The sequence below is a fragment of the Aquarana catesbeiana genome, linkage group LG02 (genome assembly GCF_042186555.1).
Source record: "Aquarana catesbeiana isolate 2022-GZ linkage group LG02, ASM4218655v1, whole genome shotgun sequence".
Taxonomy (NCBI): domain Eukaryota; kingdom Metazoa; phylum Chordata; class Amphibia; order Anura; family Ranidae; genus Aquarana; species Aquarana catesbeiana.
This window is the reverse complement of record NC_133325.1, coordinates 317,411,721-317,439,687: the sequence shown is the minus strand read 5'-3', so window position 1 is coordinate 317,439,687 and position 27,967 is coordinate 317,411,721. Positions and strand designations below refer to the sequence as shown.

Sequence of the window (27,967 nt, the reverse complement as noted above, 5' to 3'; positions counted from 1 at the left end):
TCCGATTCAGCAACATGGCTGGTTGACAAACAGCCACTCAGAAACGAACAGAAAAGCATGAATTGAGAAGCGCAAAATGAAAAGCGCAAAATAAAAAGCATGAACTGAGCTTCTACTAACATGAAATTAGCAGAAGGAAGGGTGGCACATGACAATTGCACTTCCTTTTGATTGGCTCGTAGTATGTTTAGCACGTCACTATGTTCATGTTTGTTGGCCCACAATTGCTTGCCGTTTGTATGCAAGACAAGTTTTGGGCCAACGCCCTTCGGACAAAAGTCCAAGGCTTTGTCTGAGGAAAATTCGATCGTGTGTATGAGGCTTTACTCTTTCCCCACCCTATTAAAAATTTAAGTAATTTTACGTTAGTCATGCTACAGGAAATTCATTATTTTTTAGTTTTTAGACTGATGCGGTGCAGTTTGACTGCACATTGGGTGCAGTGCAGATAACCTGCATGTTTAGAGCGGGTTAGTTGCCTTTTTCCATAGAGTTATATTATATTCAACGTGTTTGATGCGCTTTCTGAAAGTGCACCAAAGATGCAGTGCAACAAAACCACTGGACACTATATAATTCTATGGGGAAGTGCAGATAACCTGCTCCAAATACACAAAGTAAGCTGTGCTACATCTGTGGTGACGTCAAACAGCACAGCATCAGTTTGAAAGCATCCTAAATCTCCTCAATATTTGCACATAGATTTGCCTGATCTATGAAAGAGAATAACATTTGAGAACCCAGGCAATCTTGATTCATGATTTAAATGATTCTAAGCAGGTTGGACAAAAAGTGAAATTCACCGATTTGCAATTTTCTCTAACTTTCAAGATTCTACCACCAATAAAGATGACAAATGATTAAAAATAAACGTCACCAATAAGCTTAATTTGGGACTGAATGATGGAGAAGCACCATTTAGGTCTACCAGCCCAACATATATTATTTGTAATGGCCTGTGGGAAGAAATGCCCCGCTGCCTCCCAACCTAATCCTTTTCTGGCCCCCACCATGCAAATATCTACCTTAGCTTAGTGAATAAAATGAAGCTATATGAGCTAACTGAAGCTCACTTTAAATACCCAGTCATGTTCCTGAGAATAAAAAAAAAACATTTTTCTTGCCCATGAGTGAAAAAAAACAAAACTTTACATTATTCACTAAGCCAAGTGAACATTTTCTACTGATTTATTAAAGTAACCCCTTAATCTTTTCTTCTTCTTTAGAAAAAAAAGAAAACTCTGTCTGGGTTTACATTTGGGGTAGGGGTCGGGGTCAATACCTATAGCGTGTCATATTTGCTGATTTTAATAGTGAATCAAGCTGACAATATGAGATAATTGTACAGTCTAGTTTCTACACATTGATTAAATATTTAGTTCATTATTTTAACAGAAACTATTACAGATATTCCATGTAACCACACAAATGATTTATTATTGATAAACTATATAAATACAGTTTAAATTTATACAATTTATATTTCAAGAGGAAGCATTACAAAAATAAAAAAATAGTTTTGAACCTCCCAGGGGTTTCCACTTGATCCCACCCTAATTTGCGCCATGGCTGCTGAGCAGTGGGGTTAAACCCCCCCGCCTCTGTCCAACTAAGCTGCTAGCAAAGAGATTAATATTTATTTATGTGTCAGTGACATTGCTTGTCTTTGCCAACAGGTGCTGCTAGAGACAAACATTCTCCACAGCAGTGAGAGGGGAGCCTGTCATCAGGAGACTCCTTGTGTATAGTAAATTCCACCTACCAATGAACACTTATAGTTCCTCACAGTGCTGCTTGTTCACTCATGTAGCTGTGGTTGCCTGTGGAAAGCAGAGGGGTTGATGTCAGAGCTGGGGCGGACTCTCTGTCCAAGTGTAAAGCTGGCCAGGAAGAGAGAAAAAGTGGTTGAAAGACACTGTGGCTAATATGAACATAATGGCATAGCAGAGAAGAGCCATCTCACAGGTGAGGATGCACACTGGCAGAGAAAAAAGACACCAATCTGGCTCTTGTGTACAAGAACAAGTTCAGTGTCTGTATCATACTGATCTACACTATACTTCCTGTCTATTTTACTTTTTGCATGTGCTGTGAATTACCCGATGCCAGGCAAAGAGTAATATACCTGTGATAAGGCAATCCTAAAAAAATATATTGTCCTGGTTTACCTGATCATACACACATTACTCAGAATATGGATCATAAAGCACCCATAGGAGAGGGGGTAGTGGCTTCAGTGATGGCTGCACCTCTCCCATGGGAATGCCCAAAAATTGGGCTTTAGTCTGGAGTGGAGCTGCAGTCAGCACAGCAGAAATAAACTTGAGAAAGGGGTACTGCCCTGAAATGCATCGTTACCATGGACATGGCTTGACGACGTGCGTGGTGGTAAACGACTTCCCTGTAGCTGTTTGCTCCATTGCTCCCTGTGCTTTCTGTCTGCCCCCCGACTCCCCGTGCAGGCTGCACAGCTGATCCCAGGACAGCTGGCACCGAAGGCAGACCTCTCTCTGATGGCAGACAGTGCTGCTTGTGGTTTGTGTTCATCTGTGACTGCTCCCTTCTCCCCTTGCCATTGGGACAGAGAGTGTAAGCAGCTCCTCAACCCTGCCCTGGGCTTTCCTACTGTGACATTAGCTCCACTGAGTCAACAAACTACAAGTACCATCACCCTTCGCAGCAGACGGCTTATAGTTCTCAGTGAACTACCAGGGTAATGATGAGTGCTCTAGGTAGTTCAATAAGCTCCCTGTCATTCAGTAACTGCCTGCCCATATCTGAGATACAGGCAGACAGCTACATAGACAGTCTGCAGGAGTGTGGCACTACACTTACGATCTGCTGATTGTGGGTGCAATGCTTTACAGGCTCCTGAAAAAAATGCATAGATACCACATTTTAGATGTATCTGAGTTCTCTGCTATTAATCACATCCCTATATTTTAAAGGCCTAGTGACTTCACAAAATGATTACTTATACAACTTAATTTTGTCCACAAATCTGCAATTTCATGGAAAGTTATTTATTTTGTAATCATTCCCACTGTTCATAGTCTTCCATTGATATAGACCATGTTTATTTATTACTGATATTTATTTAGAGCTGACAGTTTATACAAAGCTTGTTGTACATTCACATCAGCTCCTGCCCCCAAGGAGCTTAAAATCTAAGGTCCCTATCTCAGGTGCATACATACTATGGGCAATTTCTACAAGAGCCAGTTAACCTATCACCATGTTGAGTGTGGCATACAAGAGAGCATGCAAACTCTGTGCAAATAGTTTCTTGACCAGGATTTGAACTGGGGACCCTAGAGCTGCCCATATTGTTACTAATTACCTTTAATACCATATCAAACCACACAGTTCATAGATAGTGTACAGCAAACTTTATTGAGTTTCAAGGAGAGATCAAAATCAGGCTAAAAACAGATTCCTAATCAGACATTCCTTCCAAAATTGTCTCAGTGTGACTGTAGCATTTCATTTTTGCATCTTAAAATGTCAATTTAAGACACAATTTTATCCCCCACAGCTTTGCAAACTGACCTGCAGCTGTTCATTATCATTTTTTACCAGTTTGAACATCAGATTTCTAACAAGAACATGTGATTATATCGAGCACAGAGAGACATTTATGCTTTCTGTTTTTAACTGATTTATGCAACATTTGATTTCAAGTGGCATAGCACTCCACAAAAAAGCATGCTTAACATTAAAGAGTTTTTGGTGTGTTTTACAATATCAACTTTTTAACTGCCTCAATTCTTCCCATTTTCTTTTTTGCATGCTGTGTTCCAACTCTGTTCACTCTTCACTCTGAAAATGCTCTTTGATAATCACATTTCTTGCATTCCAGAAAAAAAAAGAATGTAATGATGATTTCTATTTATTTAATATGTCCTCTGCATAATTCAAAGTTGCTCAATAAGTAAAAATCTCTGCCTTTACTCTGAAATAAATGAAAGTGCACTCCTGCATCACTGATCATTTCAATGGCATGAATCAGCATTTTGGAAATGGATTTTATTAATGTCTTTTTTAAGTAGTCAGCTGTCTCATTTTAACATTTATGAATAGAAGTGGCTTTCTTTGTCTTAGTGAAGATGTCTTTACTTTCCCAAACAACTGCTTAAAGACAGTAGCTTGGAATGTGATGCACAATGCACACCTGCATTTTTTTTACTGTAACTGTAAGATAAAATATGTAAAGAGGTAATCATTGAGTTTCTTTATTTATTTACTTACTTGAGGAGCAAATCTTTGTTCATTTTAAAAAGCCAATCAGATCAAGAACTTTTATTAATTTTAAAATTAAACAAACTCATTGGTGTTTCAAAGAACATAGTTTTGTCAAGAAAAATATGGTTTAAACAGAAAACATACATAGATCAACTTAGGAGGTTTATATAAGGGACTATAAAGATTAGAAGTGAGCATATATTTTTAGCGTATTGTATTTACATTTGTGCTTGAAATTCTTTTTTTTTTGTCAGTAAATAACATGTCCAGGTTCAAAAAATTACTTTTATGTTCAGTGTTTATCTTTGAAGTGTTTTTCATAACTCCCCTTTTTACACTTAGTAATATTACGATTTAAAACTTAAAAGAAAATGTTACTAATAAAAGATTTCTTTTGAACACTCAATCTTGTTGTATAGTTTATAAGGTAGGATATCTGTCTTGTGTACTATTGAAGGTTTGTCTAAATTCCATGGTCACATATACACTGTCTTTTTCTGAGCAGAGTGTTCATGTATAGTATTTTTTTGTCACTGGCATTTCATATGCAAAGCATGCATCAGCCACAACGAGGCTATCTCCAAGAGCAGTCATTTCGAAACCTGATCTGGGAGAAAGTGCAGACTAAATAAAATTTCATTTTGACTTGGCCTCCTGCTGAGAATGGGACTGCTTTGTTTCAGCCAACAGAAGCAGCAAGCAGAAAGGTATGTCCTGTTTTGCATGGCTGACATGTGACTTGAGGATTCACAACCCTAGTGTTCATGCTTTCAAAGCTCGGCATCAAACCTAGATCCTGTGTTTTTTGTTAGCCTTTTTCTGTGCCTTCTCTCATTCATTGCTGAAGGTCTACCTGCAGGGCAGAGATGTGATTGACTATACTACAATTATTTAATTTGGCATATATCACAATAATGCCTTTGGGATAGTACTTTTACTGTGGCTTTTTACAAATTATCCACACTTATTAAACATTTTTATTTGCATATGTATTTTTTTTTATTATAGTATACACATACCCAATACTTATATAGGTATCTAAATGTGTTATAGCTGCAAATGTTTCTGTTGTCAACAGGCTATTTTAAAATGTTTTCAAAACATTCCAATAGTAGAAAAATGTCTGTAAAAAGTGTAGTATTAATAACATATGTAATTGATGGTATGAAATATGCATTTCGCCTTGTTATTAATACAGAAAGCGCAATTAATGAGATGAAGCAGTACTGTTCTAGATACTACACATAGAAATTATTTTACATTGTAAATTGTTGAAATTAATATAAATAGGTCATGTTAATATTTACACTACAGAAAGTTGACCTAGTTATATGTCTGCTAATGATTTCAGTCTAGTACTTTTGCAAGTATCAATGCTGGCAGTGGATTACAAACGCAAAAGTTGCAGTTAAACAGCAATAAAACAATTTGCTTTGTTCCATTAAATAATTATTTAATTAATATTGTTTATACAGATTAATTGTTTTAGACAGAAGTATCATTATTCTGATTTATTGCTAATATTCTCTGTTTCTTACAAATACAATAACTTAAATTCAATTGCTGATAATCCTAATTTATCTCCTACTAAGACAGTACAACACATGAATTGTGTAGTGTTTGCATTTATGTTTATTGCACTTTTTTAACTGTAGACTGCCCAGGTGATGAAAAGGAGTACGTATTTTGTGACATATCCCTAAACAGAACTGTGTGTTTTGTTTTAGTCACTAACTTGAAATATAATACACCACTCTATACATAGACCATGCATAAAGTAGACAGAAAAGCTTATTCTCTACTTAAGCATATTTGCATAGTGTTTCAGTGCACTGGCAAACTGTTTTACATATGGTATACAACTGCTTTTGTGGTTCAAGCAGTTTAAATATTCTTTTATCCCTTCTGAACTGTATGACAATTTGTACTGTTCCCATAAAACTTGCTTAAAGCAATGCATGGTAGCTGTTATGGTTTGAACTAGTGAATCTGATTTTTTAACCCTGTGTAACAATGTTAAGAAATGTTTGCATGCCTGCATGATCAAATGCAGATATGTAAAAGACAACCAAGTTAACCAGTAGCAATGTATCACAATGGGGTTGACTTTCTAAAGAAATGTTTACATTGGTCCAGTGAACTTATGTTCACTTCAAACACCCCATCAAGCCCGGGGGATTAAAAAACTTCAGAAATTCCACAGAGCATGATTGGATGTTTGAAGCAAAGGCAAGTTGTGCCAGTGTAGAAAAGAAAATCCTTTAGCAAAGTTACACCTATGCATATATCTGTGTTAAAGTTGTTTTATCTAGTGTGGATTGTCTACGCATTAGTGTGCAATAATTGTTAACAAAATATTTGTTTTACTACATTTCAAAAGGAAATGAGGCAATACTGCCATCTATGTTAAGTACCAAATCTCGGGTTTTCTTTATAAATAGATAGATTGCATAAAGATTTAAGTTTAAGAAAATCTGAGTGACCATTTATCCAAATAGGAAAATACCTGTTAAGAAAATGTGCTGTCAATCAGAAATCAAAAGAACACAAGTGCATACAAATTGAAGGATATAGGACTCATAAATGTCCAAATTTCTACGTTTAATTTCTGGTGCTTTGAGCATATACAAGCATTTTTAAAAATCCTGGTTTTGCTCTCTTTTCTAACTGACATCAAATTTATTAATAATATCTTAGATGAGATCATTGACAACTTATCAAAAAAAGTTACTTTTAATGACTACATGCAAAACATTTTATTCATCTGTTATCACGTGTCTACCGAAATTTTTTTGATGCGCTGAACATTTACACATGTGATTTTGATCATATTATATGAGAATGTTATATGCTTTACCACCATTATTGTGATCAGAACACTTGGGGTACTGGCAAGACTTATCTGAATACTACAGCTGGTGCTTATTCACTTGTCCAGTCATATACCTTGTACAACTGTTCTTTGAAAGTATCAATATAACTTATTGAAAAAAAAATCTATGTGACAAATCATAATACTGCTTTGAAACCATTTTACATTCTTTTTATTAGGACCTCACATTTTTTGGAAAAAATGGAGGAAAAGTGAATTGGTAGAGTTGGCCTTTGCAACTAGTCAAATGTTTTTGAACAATTGCTAGTAACCGTAATAGCTAGTAATATATATTTAAATCAGTGCAGTTCTGTTTTGTAGACCTCACACCCAACTTGCATCTACACCTTGCAAGTCAGCCTGTAACCCAGTTTTACACACCGTTATATCAACTGGTCCTACAGAACTCCTACAAAACCTAAACCTATCCACAAGCTATTGTTATGAATGCTATTTTGTGAGAGACTGCTATGTTACGAGATAACTATGACTACAATGATCCTATTTTTCTTATCGTACATCACGGGACACAGAGCCATAGTAGTTACTATGTCGGTTATAGGCCATTTTCAGGTGATGGACACTGGCACGCCCTAAGACAAAAAGTGCACTCCCTGTATAACCCCTCCCACTACTGGGAGTACCTCCGTTTTTTCGCCAGTGTCTAAGGCGTTGGTCACGAGTAAAGATGTGCTGTGCTGAGCTCCACTGGAGCAATCCTTGCTGGGGCTAGCCATGCAGCTGGATCCATTCAAAGTGTCTTTTTAGCCAAATTGAATGGTACCCGGGCCTCGTGTCCGAAGAAATTAGGTTTTGCCTGTAACGCTTCTCTTTTTGGAGAGCTGGAACCCGGGATCCAGTACTTTTGGTAGTAAGGCCATAAAGTTTTACTGGCAGTGGTGCTATTACAGGTCCAGGATTGTGGGTTTCCTTGAGGATCCCCAGATCCCCAGGGTCTGTTGATTTTACCACAGAAAACCCTGCGGTGGGAAAGGTAAGTTGAGTTTTCTAAAGAAATTTTTTAATTTTCTTATGAATGTCTCCTTTAAGTTAGTAAATGTTGTCAGGCTAATGTGTCACCACTGGGGGCTGTATGGAGCACATACTTTCTCACGGTTCCTCAGAGAGCTCACAATGTGTCCGGAGCAGCAGCTTCCATTTCCTTCAGCCAGCAGCAGACCTCCGGTAAGTCTGGGGAGTTTCCTCCCCACCACATGCCCCCCACCTGTGCTAATTGCTACCCCTCTTCACGAGGAAGAAGCACTTAAAAAAAAAAAAAAACAGCACACCGCACTACTCGACGGCTTCCAGGCTCTCCTCGCCATTTATCCCCTCTCTATAAGATCCCATAGGATCAAAGGCCCGCACTTGCACGGGAAAACTTTTTTTTTTAAATAGAGGGGGCCTTATGCGATTGAGGGGGGCAGGGCTTAGCAAAGCTTTTGTGTCCATTACAGTCCATTACCCAGGACCCTCATACTGAGGAACAGGGGGTGATCAGGGATCAGGGAGAGATGACAAATTTCTCTCAGGGGACCAGGAAGAGGCTGATGATTCCTCTTCCGAAGAGCCTAATACGGAAGGATCAGGTTCACAAGAAAGATTGTTGGTACAGTCTCTTACTGAATTGGTCCGCTCCACATTTTTTATGCCAGTAGCGCAGTCAATCGATGAGCCCACTCCTGGTTTGGGTTCACTAAAGCCTCCCCAAACTGTTCATGCTTTTCCTATCCATTCATGGCTAAAAAAGTTTATGTATTCTGAGTGGGAGCACCCAGATAAACCGTTTTCCTCCAAAAAAGTTTTCAACTCTTTATCCTATGGAGGAAGAGTTTAATAAGAAATGGGGAACTCCAGCAATTGACGCTGCTATATCCTCTATGAACAAAAACCTGACTTGTCCAGTAGACAATGCTCAAATGCTAAAGGATCCAACTTCTCATCCAGATAAGAAGTTGGAATTCCTTTTTAAAAACGATATTTCACTTGCAGGTTTAGTGGTTCAACCTGCACTGGCAGCGATCGGGGTATCTCAGTCCTTAAAGGACCAGTTTATAGAGGTACTCAAATTTATTCCTGATCAGCAGGCCCAAGATTTGGCTGGGATATCAGAGGCATTGTGTTTTACAGTAGACGCTATTAAAGATTCTATTCTCCAGGCCTCACGGCTTATGCTAGGGCTGGTACATGTGCGTAGAATCTTATGGTTGAAAAATTGGTCAGCCGAAGTGCCATGCAAAAAGCTCTTGGCCAGTTTCCCATTTCACGGTGAACGGTTATTTGGAGACGATCTGGATAAGTACATCCAAAGAATTTCTAATGGAAAAAGTTCCCTTTTACCAGTTAAGAAGAAGTTTAAGTGTTTTTCTTTTAGACAAGCTTCTTCTCCAGTGCCAGGAGCATCAGCCTCCAGGCAGTCACGACAGCCTCACCCGTCAGGTTGAAGAGGTAAACCTCAGGGTCAGTCCCAAGGTCAAAAGAGGCCCTGGGGGAGGAAACCCACAAAACAAAATACTAAAACCTCCTTATGAAGGGGCGCTCCCGCTCGCTCGAGTGGGGGAAGACTTCTGCAGTTTTCAAGGGTCTGGCAGGAACAATGTCAGGACAGATGGGTGGCTTCCTCAATATCTCTATTTTACAAACTAGAGTTCAGAGAATTCTCATCTCCTTGTTTTCTTAGATCAAACGTTCCCAGAGATCCAGTAAAAAAAAGTCTCTCTTTCTAGCTTTGGATCATCTCTTGTCTAAAAGAGTGATATCGGTGGTCCCCTTGGAAGAGCGAGGTATAGGGTTTAATTCAAACCTTTTCATGGTACCAAAACCAAACAGGGATGTCAGACCCATTTTAGATCTCAAAGATCTAAACCGGTTTTTGAATATCCGCTCTTTTCGCATGGAGTCAGTCCGATCAGTGGTCTCCAAGGTGGAGAGCTGCTAGCATCAATCGACATCAAGGATGTCTCCATGTGCTTATTTTTCCCGCTCACCAGAAATTTCTACGCTTCGAGATAGAAAATCTTCATTTTCAGTTTGTAGCTCTACCTTTCAGTCTAACTACTGCACCTCGAGTGTTTACAAAGGTTCTGGCTCCTCCTTTAGCCAGGTTAAGGGCTCAAGGTATAATAATACTAGTCTACTTAGATGATCTGCTCTTGATAGATCAGTTGGTAGCCCGCTTAAACCAAAGTTTGGTCACCACAGTCAGCTACCTGGAATACCTAGATTGGATTCTAGAGAAATCCTCCTTAAAACCATCAAGGATATTGCAGTAATTGGGTCTGATCATAGATACAGCTCAGAAGAGGATGTATTTGCCCCAGGAAAGGATCAGTTCCATAAGGCAACTGATTCAGTTGGTCAAAGCAAAGAAGTATCCTTCTATTCGACTTTGCATGAAATTGTTGTGAAAGATGGTGGCTTCATTGGAGGCCGTTCCTTATGAGCAGTTTCATTCAAGATTGCTGCAAAACAGTATCTTGTCAACTTGGAACAAGAAGGTCCAAGCTCTGGACTTCCCAATGCGATTATCCCCCAAAGTGCGTCAGAGCCTCGATTGGTGGTTGATATCCAAGAATCTTCAAAAAGGAAAATCCTTTCTACCAGTTACCTGGAAGGTGGTAACAACAGATGCCAGCTTTCTGGGCTGGGGAGCAGTCCTGGAAGAAGCGTCTGTCCAAAGAAAATGGTCCAAATCAGAAATGACCTTGCCCATCAATATTCTAGAGATTCGGGCAGCACGCCTGGCCCTGAAGGCCTGGATGCTCAGATTACGGAATTGTCCTGTCAGGATTCAACCTGACAATGCCACAACAGTGGCCTACATCAATCACCAAGGGGGCATGAGAAGTCTTGTGGCCCAGAGAGAGGTGAATCATATCCTATCTTGAGTCGCCAACAGTTGTTCCCAGGAGAGTGGTCTCTTCACCCCAACATCTTTCTGTCAATATGTCAAAGATGGGGAATTCCAGGCGTGGATCTGTTTGCGTCCAGGTTCAACAACAAGATCGACAACTTTCTGTCAAGGACAAGGGATCCGAACAAATGCCTTGGTTTTTCCGTGGGATCAGTTTTCACTGATTTATGTGTTCCCTCCTATTCTACTGCTTCCGCGCCTTCTTCGCAGGATCAAGCAGGAAGGAAAGGAGGTGATTCTTGTGGCCCCAGGGTGGCCCAGGAGATCCTGGTTTGCAGAGATCGTAAAGATGGCGGTAGGGGGCCCATGGACCCTACCACTATGACCAGACCTTCTCTCGCAAGGTCCGGTATTCCATCCTACCTTACAAATGCTAAATTTAATGGTCTGGCTATTGAGACCCACATTCTGAAAGACCATGGGCTGTCAGCTTCAGTAGTTTCTACTTTGGTTAATGCTAGGAAGTCGGCCTCCAGAGTCATATACTATAGAGTCTGGAAGGCATATGTCTCCTTTTGTAAATCCAGGGGTTGGCACCCCAGAAAATATGTCATAGGTAGGATCTTTGAATTTCTGCAGATGGGATTGGAAATGAAGCTGGCCTTGAGTACTATCAAAGGCCAGGTGTCAGCCTTAGCGGTGTTCTTTCAACGACCACTTGCTTCACACTCTCTGGTTTGTAGCTTTATTCAGGGGGTAACACGGATTAATCCTTCAGTTAGGTCATCCCTGAACCCTTGGGACTTAAAATTAGTCCTGTCGGCATTACAGAAACAGCTTTTTGAGCCAATACGAGATATTCCCTTGGTCCTTTTGATGAGGAAATTAATTTTCTTGGTTTCCATATCTTTTGCGAGAAGAGTACCAGAGTTGGCTGCTCTCTCTTGTAAAGAGCGATATTTGATTATTCATAAGGATTTATTTATTTATTTATTTATTTATTTCAGGTACTTATATAGCGCCGTCAATTTACGCAGCACTTTACATATACATTGTACATTCACATCAGTCCCTACCCTCAAGGAGCTTACAATCTAAGGTCCCTAACTCACATTCATACATACTAGGGACAATTTAGACAGGAGCCAATTAACCTACCAGCATGTCTTTGGAGTGTGGGAGGAAACCGGAGTACCCGGAGGAAACCCACGCAGGCACAGGGAGAACATACAAACTCCAGGCAGGTAGTGTCGTGGTTGGGATTCGAACCAGCGACCCTTCTTACTGCTAGGCAAGAGTGCTACCCACTACACCACTGTGCCACCCATATTCATAAGGATAAGGTTGTATTAAGGTCTCACCCTAATTTCCTACCGAAGGTAGTGTCAGGTTTTCATTTAAACAAGTATATGGTACTGCCTTCATTTTTTCCAGAACCTCGTTCTGTGGAATAAAGGTCACTACATTCTCTTGATGTGTTGAGAGCAGTCAAGGTCTATTTGAAGGTGACCGCTTAGATTAGAAAAACAGATGTTTTGTTTGTGTTGTCAGATGGTCCTAAAAGAGGACAGGCAGCGTCGAAATCTACTATTTCTAAGTGGATTCGTCAAGTGATTGTTCAAGCTTATGGTTTAAAAAGGAAAATTTCACCTTTTCATATTAAAGCGCACTCCACCAGGGTTGTTAGTACTTTCTGGGCAGTGCATCACCAAGCCTTCATGGCTCAGATCTGCAAGGCCGCAACTTGGTCTTTAGTCCATACTTTTACCAGATTCTATCAAATAGATGTAAAAGGTCATGAGGCTGCAGTATAAGTCCTCTAGTCTCTTATTGCCCTACTTTTGTTGTGTCTCCCTCCCTTCATTAGGCATTGCTATGGAACATCCCACATAGTAACTACCATGGTTCTGTGTCCCGTGATGTACGATAAGAAAATAGGATTTTTAAAACAGCTTACCTGTAAAATCCTTTTCTTTGAAGTACATCACGGGACACAGAGGTCCCTCCCTTCTTTGGTATACACGTGTATTGCTTTGCTACAAAACTGAGGTACTCCCAGTAGTGGGAGGGGTTATATAGAGAGTGCACTTTTTGTCTTAGGGTGTGGCAGTGTCCATCACTTGAAGGTGGCCTATAACCCACCTAGTAACTATTATGGCTCTGTGTCCTGTGATGTGCTTCAAAGAAAAGGATTTTACAGGTAAGCTGTTTTAAAAATCCTATTATTTCAGTGCAACAGTATGACTTACAGGTGAATGGCTCCTTTTTTGAAAACCGTAATGTTGCATTGCTATGAATCGGATAATCCTATAGCATAGTCCCAGAATCCTTTTGTTCTCTCATTGAGGCAGGACATTCCTGTGACCTAGTATATATCATTATGGTTTAAAGTGGGCTTTTACTTCATTTGAATAGTATCTAAGCCAAACTTGTTTGCTTTAAAAAGAGTGCTGAAGGGTTAGAACCCCTTTCTGTTTTTTGGTCCATGTCCCAGCTGTGGAGATTTAATTTGAAAATTCCTCCTGGTGACCCATATCACCAGGACTGAAAATAAGGAAAAATCCAACATTTTGGGGTGTCACCGGAACAGAAAAAGAGGAGGTACCATCCGATTTGGACACTTGGTGCCAACTGTTAAAAGGGACATTTTCCCCATAGAAAGATTCTTTCTCGCTTCCTGATTTGTCAACATATCACAAAGTGAAAGGAAATCTCCCCAATAGAATGCATAGGGCAGAAAAAATGTTTTTGGCAGTTTTTACCAGTCTCTAATTTATCAAAAAAGAGTGTTGGTTTTAGATATAATTTCAGAAAAAAATCACACTTGTATGCACCAGTCATTCAGCAAAAAAGGGAATTTTACAGTAGTTTCCTTCCTGATCAAAAGACCTCTGATCCTTCTTTGTTTAAGATTAATAAAAGGAGACTTTAGCCCTCTTTTGTGTGGCTCCACCCTCGCACCCGCACCACCATTTATTTTACTATGATGTATGTGCAGATGTGCTGAAGGGCTCTTCCTTGCCATTGGGTCCTGACAGAACCGTTTAGCACATCTGCGTATGAGCAAAATATTTATCATGCATACGCAAACACAGCAATGTTTCGGAAACTTCATAACAGTAGTCTTTTGCGCATGCACCAAAAAGCTGTGCATGTGCAGATGTGCCGCATGACTCTGTCAGTAAATCTGCACATGTACAGAATCTGGGAGGGAGGTGGGGGGGATGTGAACATTCTCACCTGGGCAAGGAATGAGGAAGTGCTGCTTCGAAGCACCAAAAATCTGTTCCATAAATAACAATTACTAAAATAAATATCCAAATGTGAGAGAGGGAGGGGAGGAGGAGTAGCATATGCTTATCTTTCCTCCTTATTAAAGTTAGTTTAGGGTAAAGGTCCACTTTAAGCACACAAACAGTGCACTAGCAAAAATGTTTTTTCTATATTAGGTAAGGGTGTATGATAGGAAATCCCATCCAAGATTTTGTTAACACACCTATTGAATAGAGAGCTCTTTTTAATTGTTTTTAATTAATTCATATGCCTATGTTTATATTCACCATTTGCATACTGTTTACCAATAAACATGATTGGTTAACCGAAAGTCCCATCCAGGGATATTTAATAAGATTGAGACCTTATTGTAGCTGCACTGAATTAATTCTCCTAAAACTTTTGCCTACAAGTTACTCAGTCTAAGCAAAGCATAATATATTAACAACTTAGTGACTGCCTGCCCACAATGTACTGTGACCGATCGGCCCCTGTAGGCAAAGTGACGTAAATCGCTCACTACTTCCGAGTTTAGGGCGCACGTATGTGCACCCCCCCGCGCGCGGGCACCCGCTGTGATTGTACACACCTGGAGTCTGTCTGCAAGTCCCAGCCAATGATTCATGTCCGGGACCTGCTCATCGGCTGTGTACATTCACAGCCCAGAGCTCTGTACACAGGGAACAATCTCTTTGTTTCTCATTTCTCGTCCCTGTAAAGCAGGGATGAGAAACTTAAAGATCATTTAGTAAAAGCAGCATACTTTACACACATTATACATAGTTAGGCACATATTCAACCCCTTTTTTTCCCTAAATGTTAACCCCTTCCCAGCCAATGGCATTGCATAGTATTATCACTGATCACTGTATTAATGTCACTGGTGATGTCAGCGGCAGTTAGTCAGTTCCCCCCAGCATCAGTTAGTGTCAGATTGCCTGCTGCACTATTGCAGTCCCGTTATTAAGTCACTGAAAGCCACCATTAGCAGTATAAAAATTCCAGTTTATACAGTCAGGTCCATAAATATTGGTACATCAACACAATTCTAATCTTTTTGGCTCTATAAACCACCACAATGGATTTGAAATGAAACGAACAAGATGTGCTTTAACTTCAGACTTTCAGCTTTAATTTGAGGGTATTTACATCCAAATCAGGTGAACGGTGTAGGAATTTTTTAAGGGACCAAAAGTAATGGGACAATTGGCTGCTCAGCTGTTTCATAGCCAGGTGTGTGTTATTCCCTCATTAACCCATTTACAAGGAGCAGATAAAAGGTCCAGAGTTCATTTCAAGTGTGCTATTTGCAATTGGAATCTGTTGCTGTCAACTCTCAATATGAGATTCAAAGAGCTGTCACCATCAGTGAAGCAAGCCATCATTAGGCTGAAAAGACAAAACAAAACCATCAGAGAGATAGCAAAAACATTAGGTTTGGCCAAATCAACTGTTTGGAATATCCTTAAAAAGAAAGAATGCACCGGTGAGCTCAGCAACACCAAAAGACCCGGAAGACCATGGAAAACAACTGTGGTGGATGACCAAAGACTTCTTTCCCTGATGAAGAAAACACCCTTCACAACAGTTGGCCAGGTCAAGAACACTCTCCAGGAGGTAGGTGTATGTGTCAAAGTCAAAAATCAAGAGAAGACTTCACCATAGTGAATACAGAGGGTTCACCACAAGATGTAAACCATTGGTGAGCCTCAAAAACAGGAAGGCCAGATTAGAGTTTGCCTAACAACATCTAAAAAAGCCATTACAGTTCTGGAACAACATCCTATGGACAGATGAGACCAAGATCAACTTGTACCAGAGTGATGGGAAGAGAAGAGTATGGAGAAGGAAAGGAACTGCTCATGATCCAAAGCATACCACCTCATCAGTGAAGCATGGTGGTGGTAGTGTCATGGCGTGGACATGTATGGCTGCCAATGGAACTGGTTCTCTTGTATTTATTGATGATATGACTGCTGACAAAAGCAGCAGGATGAATTCTGAAGTGTTTCGGGCAATATTATCTGCTCATATTCAGCAAAATGCTTCAGAACTCAATGGACTTATTTCACAGTGCATATGGACAATGACCCGAAGCATACTGCAAAAGCAACCAAAGAGTTTTTTAAGGGAAAGAAGTGGAATGTTATGCAATGGCCAAGTCAATCACCTTGCCTGAATCCGATTGAGCATGAATTTCACTTGCTGAAGACAAAACTGAAGGGAAAATGCACCAAGAACAAGCAGGAACTGAAGACAGTTGCAGTAGAGGCCTGGCAGAGCATCACCAGGGATGAAACCCAGCGTTTGGTGATGTCTATGTGTTCCAGACTTCAGGCTGCAATTGACTGCAAAGGATTTGCAACCAAGTATTAAAGCGGAGGTCCGCTGAAAAAAAATATTAAAAGCCAGCAGCTACAAATACTGCAGCTGCTGACTTTTAATATATGGACACTCACCTGTCAAGGGAGCCCGCGATGTCGGCAGCCGAAGCCTCTCGGCTGCTGCCACCGCCATCCTCAGTAAGGGAATAAGGAAGTGAAGCCGTGCGGCTTCACTTCCTGGTTCCCTACTGCGCATGCGCGAGTCACGCTGCATGTCCTCTCAGGTCCCTGCTGTGTTCTGTGTCTCACAGAATACAGCCGGGGAGGACGGGGTAGGCGCCGGAAGCGGCATAGGTCACCGCAAGCACCGCGGTGATCTATGCCAGGAAGTGGGAGCAAATACCTGTATTAGACAGGTATCTGCTCCCTCCTCCCCCCTGAAAGGTGCCAAATGTGACACCGGAGGGGGGGAGGAATACAAAAAGTGGAAGTTCCATTTTTGGGTGGAACTCCACTTTAAAAAGTGAAAGTTTGATGGGTGATTGTTAATCTGTCCCATTACTTTTGGTCCCTTAAAAAGTGGGAGGCACATACACAAACTGTTGTAATTCCTGCACCATACACCTGATTTGGATGTAAATACCCTCAAATTAAAGCTGAAAGTCTGCAGTTAAAGCACATCTTGTTCGTTTCATTTCAAATCCAATGTGGTGGTGTATAGAGCCAAAAAGATTAGAATTGTGTTGATGTCCCAATATTTATGGACCTAACTGTACACTATAGTTTGTAGGTGCTATAACTTACATTAATATACACTTATTGGGATTTTGTTTATCAAAAACATGTAGCAGAATACATTTTGGCCAACATTTATGAAGAAATGATTATTTTTTTTATTTTTTTTATTGGATATGTTTTATAACAGAAAGTAAAAAATATTTTTTTCCAAATTTTCAGTCTTTTTTCATTTATATCGCAAAAAATAAAAATCCCAGTGGTGATCAAATACCACCAAAGTAAAGCTCTATTTGTGTGAAAAAAATATATGAATTTTGTTTGGTGCAGCGTTGCATGACCACACAATCGCCAGTTAAAGTAGTGCAGTGTTGAGTGTTAAAAAATGGCCTGGTCAAGGGGGGGGGTAAGATATTCCGAAGCTGAAGTGGAAAATGAAAGCTGAAGAACAAGCATTCCTCAAAATGCCCTCAGTTTTCTTTTATTTCACTTTTATGTGATTTGATTGATATTTTTTCTGTTTTTATTTGATATAAGTCACATAAGATATACAATACTCAAGCTACTCTAGAAGGCCTTTCTAAAAAGGGCTTCAGGTTCTACAAGAGAATTGTATACCACCAGCTTTTATAAAGAATTTTTGAAGCTTCAGCAAACATTAAGCTGCGTTATTGAAGCCCATAAAGCAAACAGTTTTTCTTAATCCCCTATGCCTCCTTGGCATATACTCATCTTTCCTTCTCCCCACTTTATCACACACTGGGAGCAGAAAGAAATACCTGATACTTGAGTAGCATGTGACAGTACTGGGCCAATCAATGCTTTCAAATGGGGAGTCCAAAAAAAAAAAAAGGATGGCACTCCCATTAGGATCTGTTAAAAGAGAAGTATGGGTTTGTCGCCTCTTCACTGAGAACCGAGCCATCGAACATTGCCGATGCCTCGGTTCTCACAGATCCCAGAGCGGAGAGCTGCTGCCTGTCAGTCAGCATCTCTCCTGCTCTGCTCCTTCACACTCATTGGAGCGCTGAGCTGTGGAGGGGCGGGGAGAGGCTGTTTCAGCCTCTCAGCAGCTTGCTGAGAGGCTGAGATGCCGATCAGTCCAGGCGCCTGGCATATCAAGACTTCCAGAGTTGGGATGAGGTGGTGCCTGGACCGAACTTGCTGACATCAGCAGAGAGCGGACTTCAGACCAGAACGAATTGCACTCCTGTGAACCTTAGGAGACGCCCAGCTGAATGAGCTCAGGCTGGACTTCTCCTTTAACCTCCCTGGCAGTATGATTATGTCAGATTTTTGAAGCAAAGTGGTACATTGTTTTGCATAAAAATTTGGCATTTTATATTATGGGCCTGTAATTCTTAGGAATAACTCACTTAAATCTGTCCAAACAAGAGTCTAATAGACATCCTGGGTATGATAAAGTTTGAAACACAAAATCATAAATTATAATATAATAAATAAAAAATAATAATATAATAATAATACATTTTATTTAATAATGTAATCAAATCAAAAACACAGAAATTTGCTCAGTTGCAGAATTGTCGCTGTCGTCACTTTCAGTGTTTGATGATGAATTTCCCCACGATTCACTATCACTCAAACTGCAAGTGTTCTAATTTACTATCGCTGTTTTCTAGCTGGTCTAAAACCACTTTTGACTTAAAGGGACACTTTTTGGTTGCTATGGACAATCTCAAGTTTCCAGGCAGAAATAACAGTATATATAATATAAACGTACATGCAGGGCACTGAACAAAGCACTAGGGACAAAAGGGAGGTGAAATGATTTAATACAGTAATGAAATCTTACAAATTATAGTGTACTGTACAGTGAACGGAGCCCGGCACAGTAATACATCGGGAGGAGGACACAGCCCAACGAACACAGTGGGGAGACATTGCAGGATCCTGGGGACAAGGTAAGTAACTTTGCCTGGATCCTGTAATGCATTACTGAGTGTGTCTCAGGGTTACCACTTTTGGTAGTGAAAATTAACACAAACCAATCAAAAACAATCCAAACAATCTATATAATATTTCTTTGGAGAATCAAACAGTATCCTGACCTGCCAATTACTTTTTGTACTTTGTTACTGATCTTCCAGTAGAGCGAATTGCTTATCTCCAGCACCATTAAGCTATGACTGCTAATAACTCTGGCAGCCTAGAGATGGAGAGATAAATCTGATTATAAATAAATAAAGTAATTCTATATTTTTAAGACTTTTTGCTGCATAACCACAGCTTTCATGTCACCAGGGTGAAGCTAATGAGGACTCTCTGTTTAACTCTGTTATACTGCTATAGATCAAACCTGGTGTTTTACTGTTAAAGTATTTGTAAAGTCATACCATAGTATGTACATCATTTAAAAAATCATGCACTAAACATATCTTATAGTTTAAAATAATAAAGCAGCACATGACTGCTTGCTCCCCTCTTCTACCCAAACTAGGGGAGAAGATTGGGGCTACTTTATTGTTCTGGACATAGACACATAAAGATTTATTGTGACATTGATGTCATCAGTGTAACTCCAAGCAAGGGGTGAAATCAGTCACTTAATTACTAGTGTTATCCAAGAATTATTCAATCCAAGAAGCCCACTGAATTGAATTGAATCTGAATAAACGTTATGAAAGATTCTTTTACATAACCAATAGGACTATTAATAGGGCTACAGACTCTTTTCACTAATTGGAGATGAAAAAACAGTCACATTACTGAGAAAAAATATGGCTACTCTAGCAAAAACCACATACATTCCAGTTTAGTGGGATTGAGGGCTGCTTTACTAAAGACAAGTAAAATGTTCACTTTGCAAGTGAAGTTGCACTTTACAAGGAAATTTATCCCAGAACTTGGTGAATGAGGTGAAGCTCTGCTGACTTCCATTATTCAATCTTGTGCAAGCAAAAATGTTGTTTGTTTAGTTTCCTTGCACATGAAAGGGTATATTTTGCAAAGTAAAATTTAACCACCTTCACTAAGCTCTGGGGAAAATTCCCTTGCAAAGTACAATTTCCCTTTAAATGTTAACAGCCTATTTGCCTTTAGTAAATCCTCCCTTTTATGTTGTGCATCTTTCTTTCAGTCTCTGTGGGAAACAGTAAGTATCCTAAAGGTTGATTCTGTCTTGGATATGTACTTACCTGAGCCTATTAATGAATACAAGTTAAAAAGTGTTTGTTACTCCAACACTTCATATTCCTGATATGTGCCTGCTCTACCATGTACTTGTATGAGAAAGTATCATGTTCTCTTTGTATTGCTTCCTTTATGTGAAATCCCTGGTCTTCCTGCTAGTCCCTCTGTTTTCCTATTAAAAACTGACCACACTAAGCAGGAGAGCACACCGTGATCAGTTTTATAGCTATGCTGGGAACTCAGTGTACTCTCTTCCAATGACCAGACTTGTCCTGACATGCCTCCCCCCTGCACAGCTATTCACTGGGAAGCGCAGTGTGCTGCTGCTTCTCCTCCCCCCCTGCTCTTATGCAGCTGAGAACAGAGGGGAAGTGATCACTTACAAAAAAGGGAAAATTTTTATTTATATATTTTTTTATATCTATACAAAATTTTGGTTGCCTTTCATTTCTATTTTGAACTGAATGGACTCTTGTACAAGGTGATTGTTTACAATAACTTTAAATTCTACAACCAGCAAGGTGATATTGAGACAGACTTTACATGGCCTCAAAAATTACATTTAACAGTTCTTAATAGTGGACACATTGAGGTGATTACAAGCACACATATTATTCTTAAACCCCTTCATAGCTGGGCTTTGTCTTCCATTTTGCAATGCAGGTGGCTGAACCAATGTTTCTATTTTCCACATGCACATGACAGACTTGAAATTTTGTAAAAGACACCCTCCCTCCCAAACCATGTAATGTTTTAAAGTGTAGGACCTGTAGAATTAAAAGGTGATAGTGTCTTGAGACCTCCTACTAAATATTAAAGTGTTTGTTACCCTAAAAACATTGTATCCTGTTCCTTTAACCACTTGCTTACTGGTCATCTAAACCCCCCTCCTGCCCAGACCAATTTTCAGCTTTCAGCAATGTCACTCTTTGAACGACAATTGCGCAGTCATACAACACTGTACCCAAATGAAATTTTTATAATTTTTTCCCCCACAAATGGAGCTTTCTTTTGGTGGTATTTGAGGCTTCTCTGATGAGGCTGCACTGATGGGCACCAATAGGCTGCGCTGATGGGCACCGATAGGCTGGCACTGATGGGCACTAATAGGCGGTACTGGTGGGCACTGATGAGGTGGCACTGGTGGGTATTGATAGGTGGCATTGGTGGGCACTGAGAGGTTGCACTGATGGGTGGCACTGATGGGCGGCACTGAATGGCATTGATAGGTGGTACTGAAGGGCACTAATAGGTGGCACTGATAGCTGGCACTGATGGGCACTGATAGGTGGCAGTGAGTGGCACTAATAGGTGGCAGTGATGGGCACTGATTGGCACTGGTAGGTGACACTGATAGGCAGCACTGCTAGGTGGCACTGATGAGGCACTGATTGGCACCACTGGTGGGCATTGATAGGTGGCACTCAAGGGCATTGATAGGTGGCACTGATTGCTGGCACTATTATGCACTGATTCATGGCACTGTGGGCACTGGCAGGTGGCACTGACAGGCAGTACTGGTGGGCACAGATGAGGCGGCTTCACCTCTTCCTCTTCGGGACCGATGTCCCTTGCACAGAAGCCAGTGATCGGCATTTTTTCTCCTCACGCTGTCAGCGTGAGGATAAAAAAAAAATTACTGACCTTCTGTTTACATCACATGATTAGCTGACAGCTGATCACGTGGTAAGGGGCCGGGATTGACCCCTTACTCCGATCGGTGATCACCCGAGTCTCATTGACCCTGCAGGGGGCGCGCGGGGAGCACATCTATTGACAGCCTCCCAGCAAAGTAGATCCACGCTGTAGATTGCAGCTATATCGCAGGTCTGAAGGAGTTAAAGCACGAATAACAACACAGTGCTTGTGCTGTGTTATTTGACCCCCCTTATCACCTAAAATACCTGGCTGATCCTGTCTGGCTATGTCTTCTCCCCTGTAAACTGACCACAGTTAATCATGGCTGCTGAGCCCTGACACTGTGGTCATTTTACGTGCCTCCATCATCCGCAGCTCTCTACTCTGCTTTCCTTTGTCCCCCTTCCCCTCCCTGCCTGTGAGCTCTATGTGTGAGCCGCCCCTCCCCTTCTAGCATGATTCAGAGCAGTGCAAACATTACTGCACACAATCACTGCCAGCCCCTCTGCTAGGATAACCTGTAGTATATACTGTATGCCATTTTTGTAAAATTCATCTTCTAAATAGCTTATTCCTTCTCCCTGATCAGCAGTCACATGACTGCCCGTCGCTCTCTTGCTCCGATGTATGTACTACAGAGGGTGGTTACCTGACTGCCCGGCAAATGTCAGAGGGAGATCTCGGCCCCTCCCTCTGTAGTGTATACATCAGAGGAAGAGAGCAGCAGGTGGTGACGTGATCGCTGATCAGGGAGAAGATATAAGGTATTTAGAAGATGAATTTTACAAAATGGCATACAGTATATAATATAGGTTATCCTAGCAGAGGGGCTGGCAGTGCTTGTGTGCACTGCCTTAACAACCTCTTTAAAGTGAGTACAGTATATGTGCAAAAATTATATATATGCTGCAGTCTGACATTAGCATTAATACACTAGTTAGAGACTCCATTCTAATATAATTTTATCTATTCACTATATCTGTTGATTTCTATATCTCTAGACCAGGTGGAAAATCTGTTCCTTGTATTAAAATTGTGCAAGAGCAATGCCACCCAATTGACAGAGAAACTTTACCTAGGTGGACTAAAACCTAGCTCTAGCTAACACTTTTTAAGCCATTACAGCACCATTTTTTTTCAAACTACATGAATTTAAACTGAACATTCTAAGCAGCCCCACCCATCTTATATAGGTAAAAAGGAAGGGAAGGGTTTTTTTTTTGGGGACTTTAAACGAGGCATGAATATGTATATATTGTTGTATAAGATACCTAGTTATGCATAGGTTAGGTGTCGCGGTCCCCGTGAGGAGTTCCAAGTGACCTCAATGAATTAATGATTAATAACTCCAATAGACTGAATATAATTAATAAATATAATCATGCATATGATATCTAATGTATTATATAAATAATGTATAATACACAGGGTAAGCAAAAAAGAGCATAATCAATTTAATAAATGATAATCATATTGACATATTTAGTATTGAGAAAAGATAAACATGATTGATACAAGAGATGACAATTGATGAATTAAAAACATACAAATCAAATACACATAATAATCATTATGGACAATAAATATTGTTAGCAAAATTTTTAATTTTGAGCAAGCTTGATTTGGCACCCTTGAGTGTGGACTCTACGCGTTTCATGGCGTTAACAGCCAATTATCAGGAGTAGGATGCATGAATTTTGGCTAAGAGTGGAACAGATAGATAGATAGATAGATAGATAGATAGATAGATAGATAGATAGATAGATAGATAGATAGATAGATAGATAGATAGATAAAGAGATAAACATATGATTATTGTGTGTATTTGATTTGTATGTTTTTAATTCATCAATTGTCATCTTTTGTATCAATCATGTTTATCTGTTCTCAATACTAAATATGTCAATATAATTATCATTTATTAAATTGATTATGCTCTTTTTTGCTTACTCTTTGTATTATACATTATTTATATAATACATTAGATATCATATTCATGATTATATTTATTAATCATATTCAATCTATTGGAGTTATTAATCATTAATTCATTGAGGTCACTTGGATCTCCTCATGGGGACCGTGACACCTAACTTATTCATAACTAGGTATCTTATACAACAATATATACATATTCATGCCTCCCCAAAAAAAACCCTTCCCTTCCTTTTTACATGGAGATGGAGGCATGTCTATTCTTTCTTTTGGTTGGGTTTAAACGGGTCATTCTCAGTTCCTTATTTCCCACCCGTGTTATAGTTTATCCCAAACCCTGTCACTGTTACTTTTGTTGAGCAGCTTGATCTATATGTAAATTCAGAGACAAATGAAAAAAAAAAGGCATGTAAAATTAAAAAAGGAATTTATATATTGAATACTCTCTTTAGAGATATTATCCACATATAGTTACTAGACAGCAATATATTTGTTATATTGAACCCTTGAAGATAGAAAATAAATTAGCATAATTGCTTTTTAAAAATTGTATATTTTTGCAAAACAGTGAAAAACATTTACTGCTTTGTCTATTTAAGGGCGTATATAGAAAACAGTGAGTGTGACATTCACCAAGCATTCACTGTTGCTGAATCATTTACTGTATATTAAAGCACATTCACAAAGAAGGTATGTATTCAGGGCTATGCACACGCACTCACATGGCTGTCAAATTGGGATCAGTGGCTGTGTAGCTGCTGCATTCCAATTGACATGAATGGGACTGCCTGCACAGTGAAGCATGGAAAACCTGTGTATTCTCACATGGCTTTCACACAGGCAAACAGTTATGTACTCCTGTGTGAATGAGGCCTTATACAGTAAATATATCCTAAAATGAAACTTCTGAATGATTACTCCTCAACCATTAATGAGTGTATAGACGCCTAACATACTGTATATTGCACAGTAGTGAATATATACTGTAATGGTGTACGTATGTTTAAATGTGGTGATGTGTATGTTACAAGTGTGTGCAGGTGTTCTATATGTGCATGTTTTTGTGTATTTTAAAAAAAAATGTATTGTTTTTTTTTTAGTTCAGAGGTTTGCAGGAGATTTAGCAATCTAAGAGAGAATTCCACAAACCCCAAACATAGCGTTGAACCCTACTGAAGTCTTTGAAAGATAAATCTTGCTTTTTTCTGGCACTTTTCAAAGCTCATTTGCAAGAGTTTAAAAAAAAAAAAGTGGCATAGCTAACTGGTATTTTCTTAAATTGTAACCTTTTACAGCTAGAAGAGGGTCTTTTGATGTGGCTTAAAGGGCAACATCAAAAATACACAATACCTTTAACCTCCCTGACAGTTTTCCCGAGTGTGGCTCGGGGTTAAATTTCAGTCCCATTAGCGGGAACCCCGAGCCACACTCGTGATTACATTGCAGGATCCTGGTGCGCGTTACTTAACTTGTCCCCAGGATCCTGTGATGTCCCCCGCTGTGTCTGCGGGCTCTGTCTCCTCCGAAGCCTCTCTGTGCCAGGCTCCGTTCCCTGTGAGCATCGCGACGCACGGGGTGGAGCCTGGCGGCAAATTCAAAAAAATGTAAAAACCATAACACATACAGTACTGTAATCTAACAGATTACAGTACTGTATGAAATTATTTCACATCCCTTTTGTCCCCAGTGCTTTGGCCCATACCTTGAATGCAGATTTATGTTATATATACTGTTCTTTCTGCCTGGAAACTGGAGATTGTCCATAGCAACCAAAAAGTGTCCCTTTACGTCAAAAGTGGCTTTAGATTAGCTAGAAAACAGCGATAGTAAATTAGAACACTTGCAGAATTGAGAGCTAGTGAATCGTGGGGAAATGTATTTTATTATTATTATGTTATTTTTTTTTAATTATTTATATTTATTTATTATATTATAATTTATGTTTTTGTGTTTCAAACTTCATCATACCCGGGATATCTACTAGACTCTTGTTTGGACAGATTTAAGTGTGTTATTGTTAAGAATTACAGACCTACAATATAAAACACCAAATTTCCATGCAAAATAATTGTACCGCTTAAAATCCGAAATAATCATACCGCCAGGGAGGTTAAATAACATACTTGGGGGATGCCTTAAAGCTGTACATGGAATTACAGAAAATTATGAATTACCCTTTTAAGAAGTGACACAAGCAGACATTTGCCGGTACAAAAAAATACCGGCCGACATTCTGCCCATGTGTATGACGGTCTGTCAGACAGAAGCTGGAAAACCAGCATCTGACCGACTCTCGATCAATGCTCTCAGCCAATGGCAGACAACGCTGATTGGAGTGTTCTGGTGGGGGGGGGGGCTTCTGTCAGAACACAACAGCTCAGCAGGGGAGATCGCTGGGCTAACCTTGCATAGTTAGTACAGCGGCTCCCGACCAGAGCTCTAGTGTGTACCTGGCTTAAACAAAAAGCATTACCACAAAACCACAGATCCCTGACATGCTGGTGTTTGTAAACAATCCTGTCCACAAACAAATCTGTTGTTTTGCATGAGTAGTGTATCGGAGCAAGATCGTAAAGCAATGGGTCATATTTGTGATGGGGCACCATTGTCTGGTGGCAGGTTGTCGTAATTGATACTGGATCTATAGCACTGGGTGCTGGGATAGACAATAGATTTAAATCAAGGGCATTTTGTTTTTTAAATGTAATTTTTTTATTAAAGGATAGTGTGTGTGTGTGTGTATGTCCATTTCTATTTTTGTGAGGGGTGAATGAGTAATAAGGGGTAATAATGTACCCTGGTACCCTGTACCCATTCCCCTGGGAAGTGTACTGTGCCTTTAAAAAATGGCATGAGATTCCCCCCTAAAATGACCATATTTGATCAATGGCATCATCTAAGATCCCTGGCTGATTTCTTTAAAAACATAAGCTGCCTGGGGATCTGTCATTTTGTGTTGAGTCAATATAGTGTCAGGTCACCATGATTGATACTGGATCTACATCACTTTATGACATGAATGATGATGGATTTACACCATAGGACATTTTTTTATTTTTATTAATTCATTTTTATTAAATGACTTTTTCATGGTGTGGATGTCTTTCTGTGGTACTCATTTACCCTGTACTCATTCTCCTGTGGGACCCAGATATCTGGGAACTTCCTTATTAGAATTGGGGCTTCAAGATCAACTAAGCCCCCCCCTGGATGTACGAACATGGGAATATCTTCTGTCATGGCTGGGCACTTGTTCCACCTGACACTAGTCTAAATTTTAAACGGATCCCCATTTTAAGGGACAGTATGCATAAAAAAAAGTGTGCAGTTTCCCCTAAAATTAATACCAGGCCCCTATCCATGCATGTAGCCTGGATGGCCAGGGAAGGGAGAGTGGCAATCATGCCCCCCCCCCCCCTTTCTGAACTATATCAGCACAGATGCCTTTCAACATTGGCAGGGCATCTTAAAGGGGTGGTCAATCCTTTCCACCTGTCACCATGTTGAGGAGACAAGGACCTTATCCCCAGGCCCCAAAAGGATATGGAGGTTTGCATAAAAAAAAATAATAAAAAGGCGAGCAATGTTCTGCAATGTGTCTATCATTAAAGGCTTTTTTTTCCCCTAAAAAAACACCCTCGCAATGGTCACATCTCATATAATACATTCCGGCATATATAGTAAATGTAGTCTTTTTGTTAGATAGTTCTGCAAGTTATTCACTATCACCTCCTTAGCAAGTTGCTGCCATCTTCAGTGTGGGCATCTAAAGCCCGCTCGTAGCTCCTTTTGGGATACAGTGCTGATGGATACCCAGCATACACCTCCCGATCTTGTGCATTGCATACAAAGCACAGTGCACTCATTGTATTGCAGAGGCTGCCCATTGACTCCTGGGATTTATGACACTTATATCCCAGGAGCCAACAGGCAGCTGGATAT

The 27,967-nt window shown here is 40.0% G+C and overlaps 1 long non-coding RNA gene across 1 annotated transcript in view; it reads left to right on the top strand.

The window, feature by feature from the left end:
* The first annotated feature begins 4,789 nt into the window (after positions 1–4,789).
* The window catches only part of LOC141129895 (uncharacterized), a 103,703-nt gene continuing 80,525 nt past the window's right edge, over positions 4,790–27,967 (top strand). Inside the window, exon 1 of the long non-coding RNA XR_012241898.1 lies at positions 4,790–4,949. This is a non-coding gene — a long non-coding RNA (uncharacterized lncRNA). The remainder of the gene's footprint in view (positions 4,950–27,967) is intronic.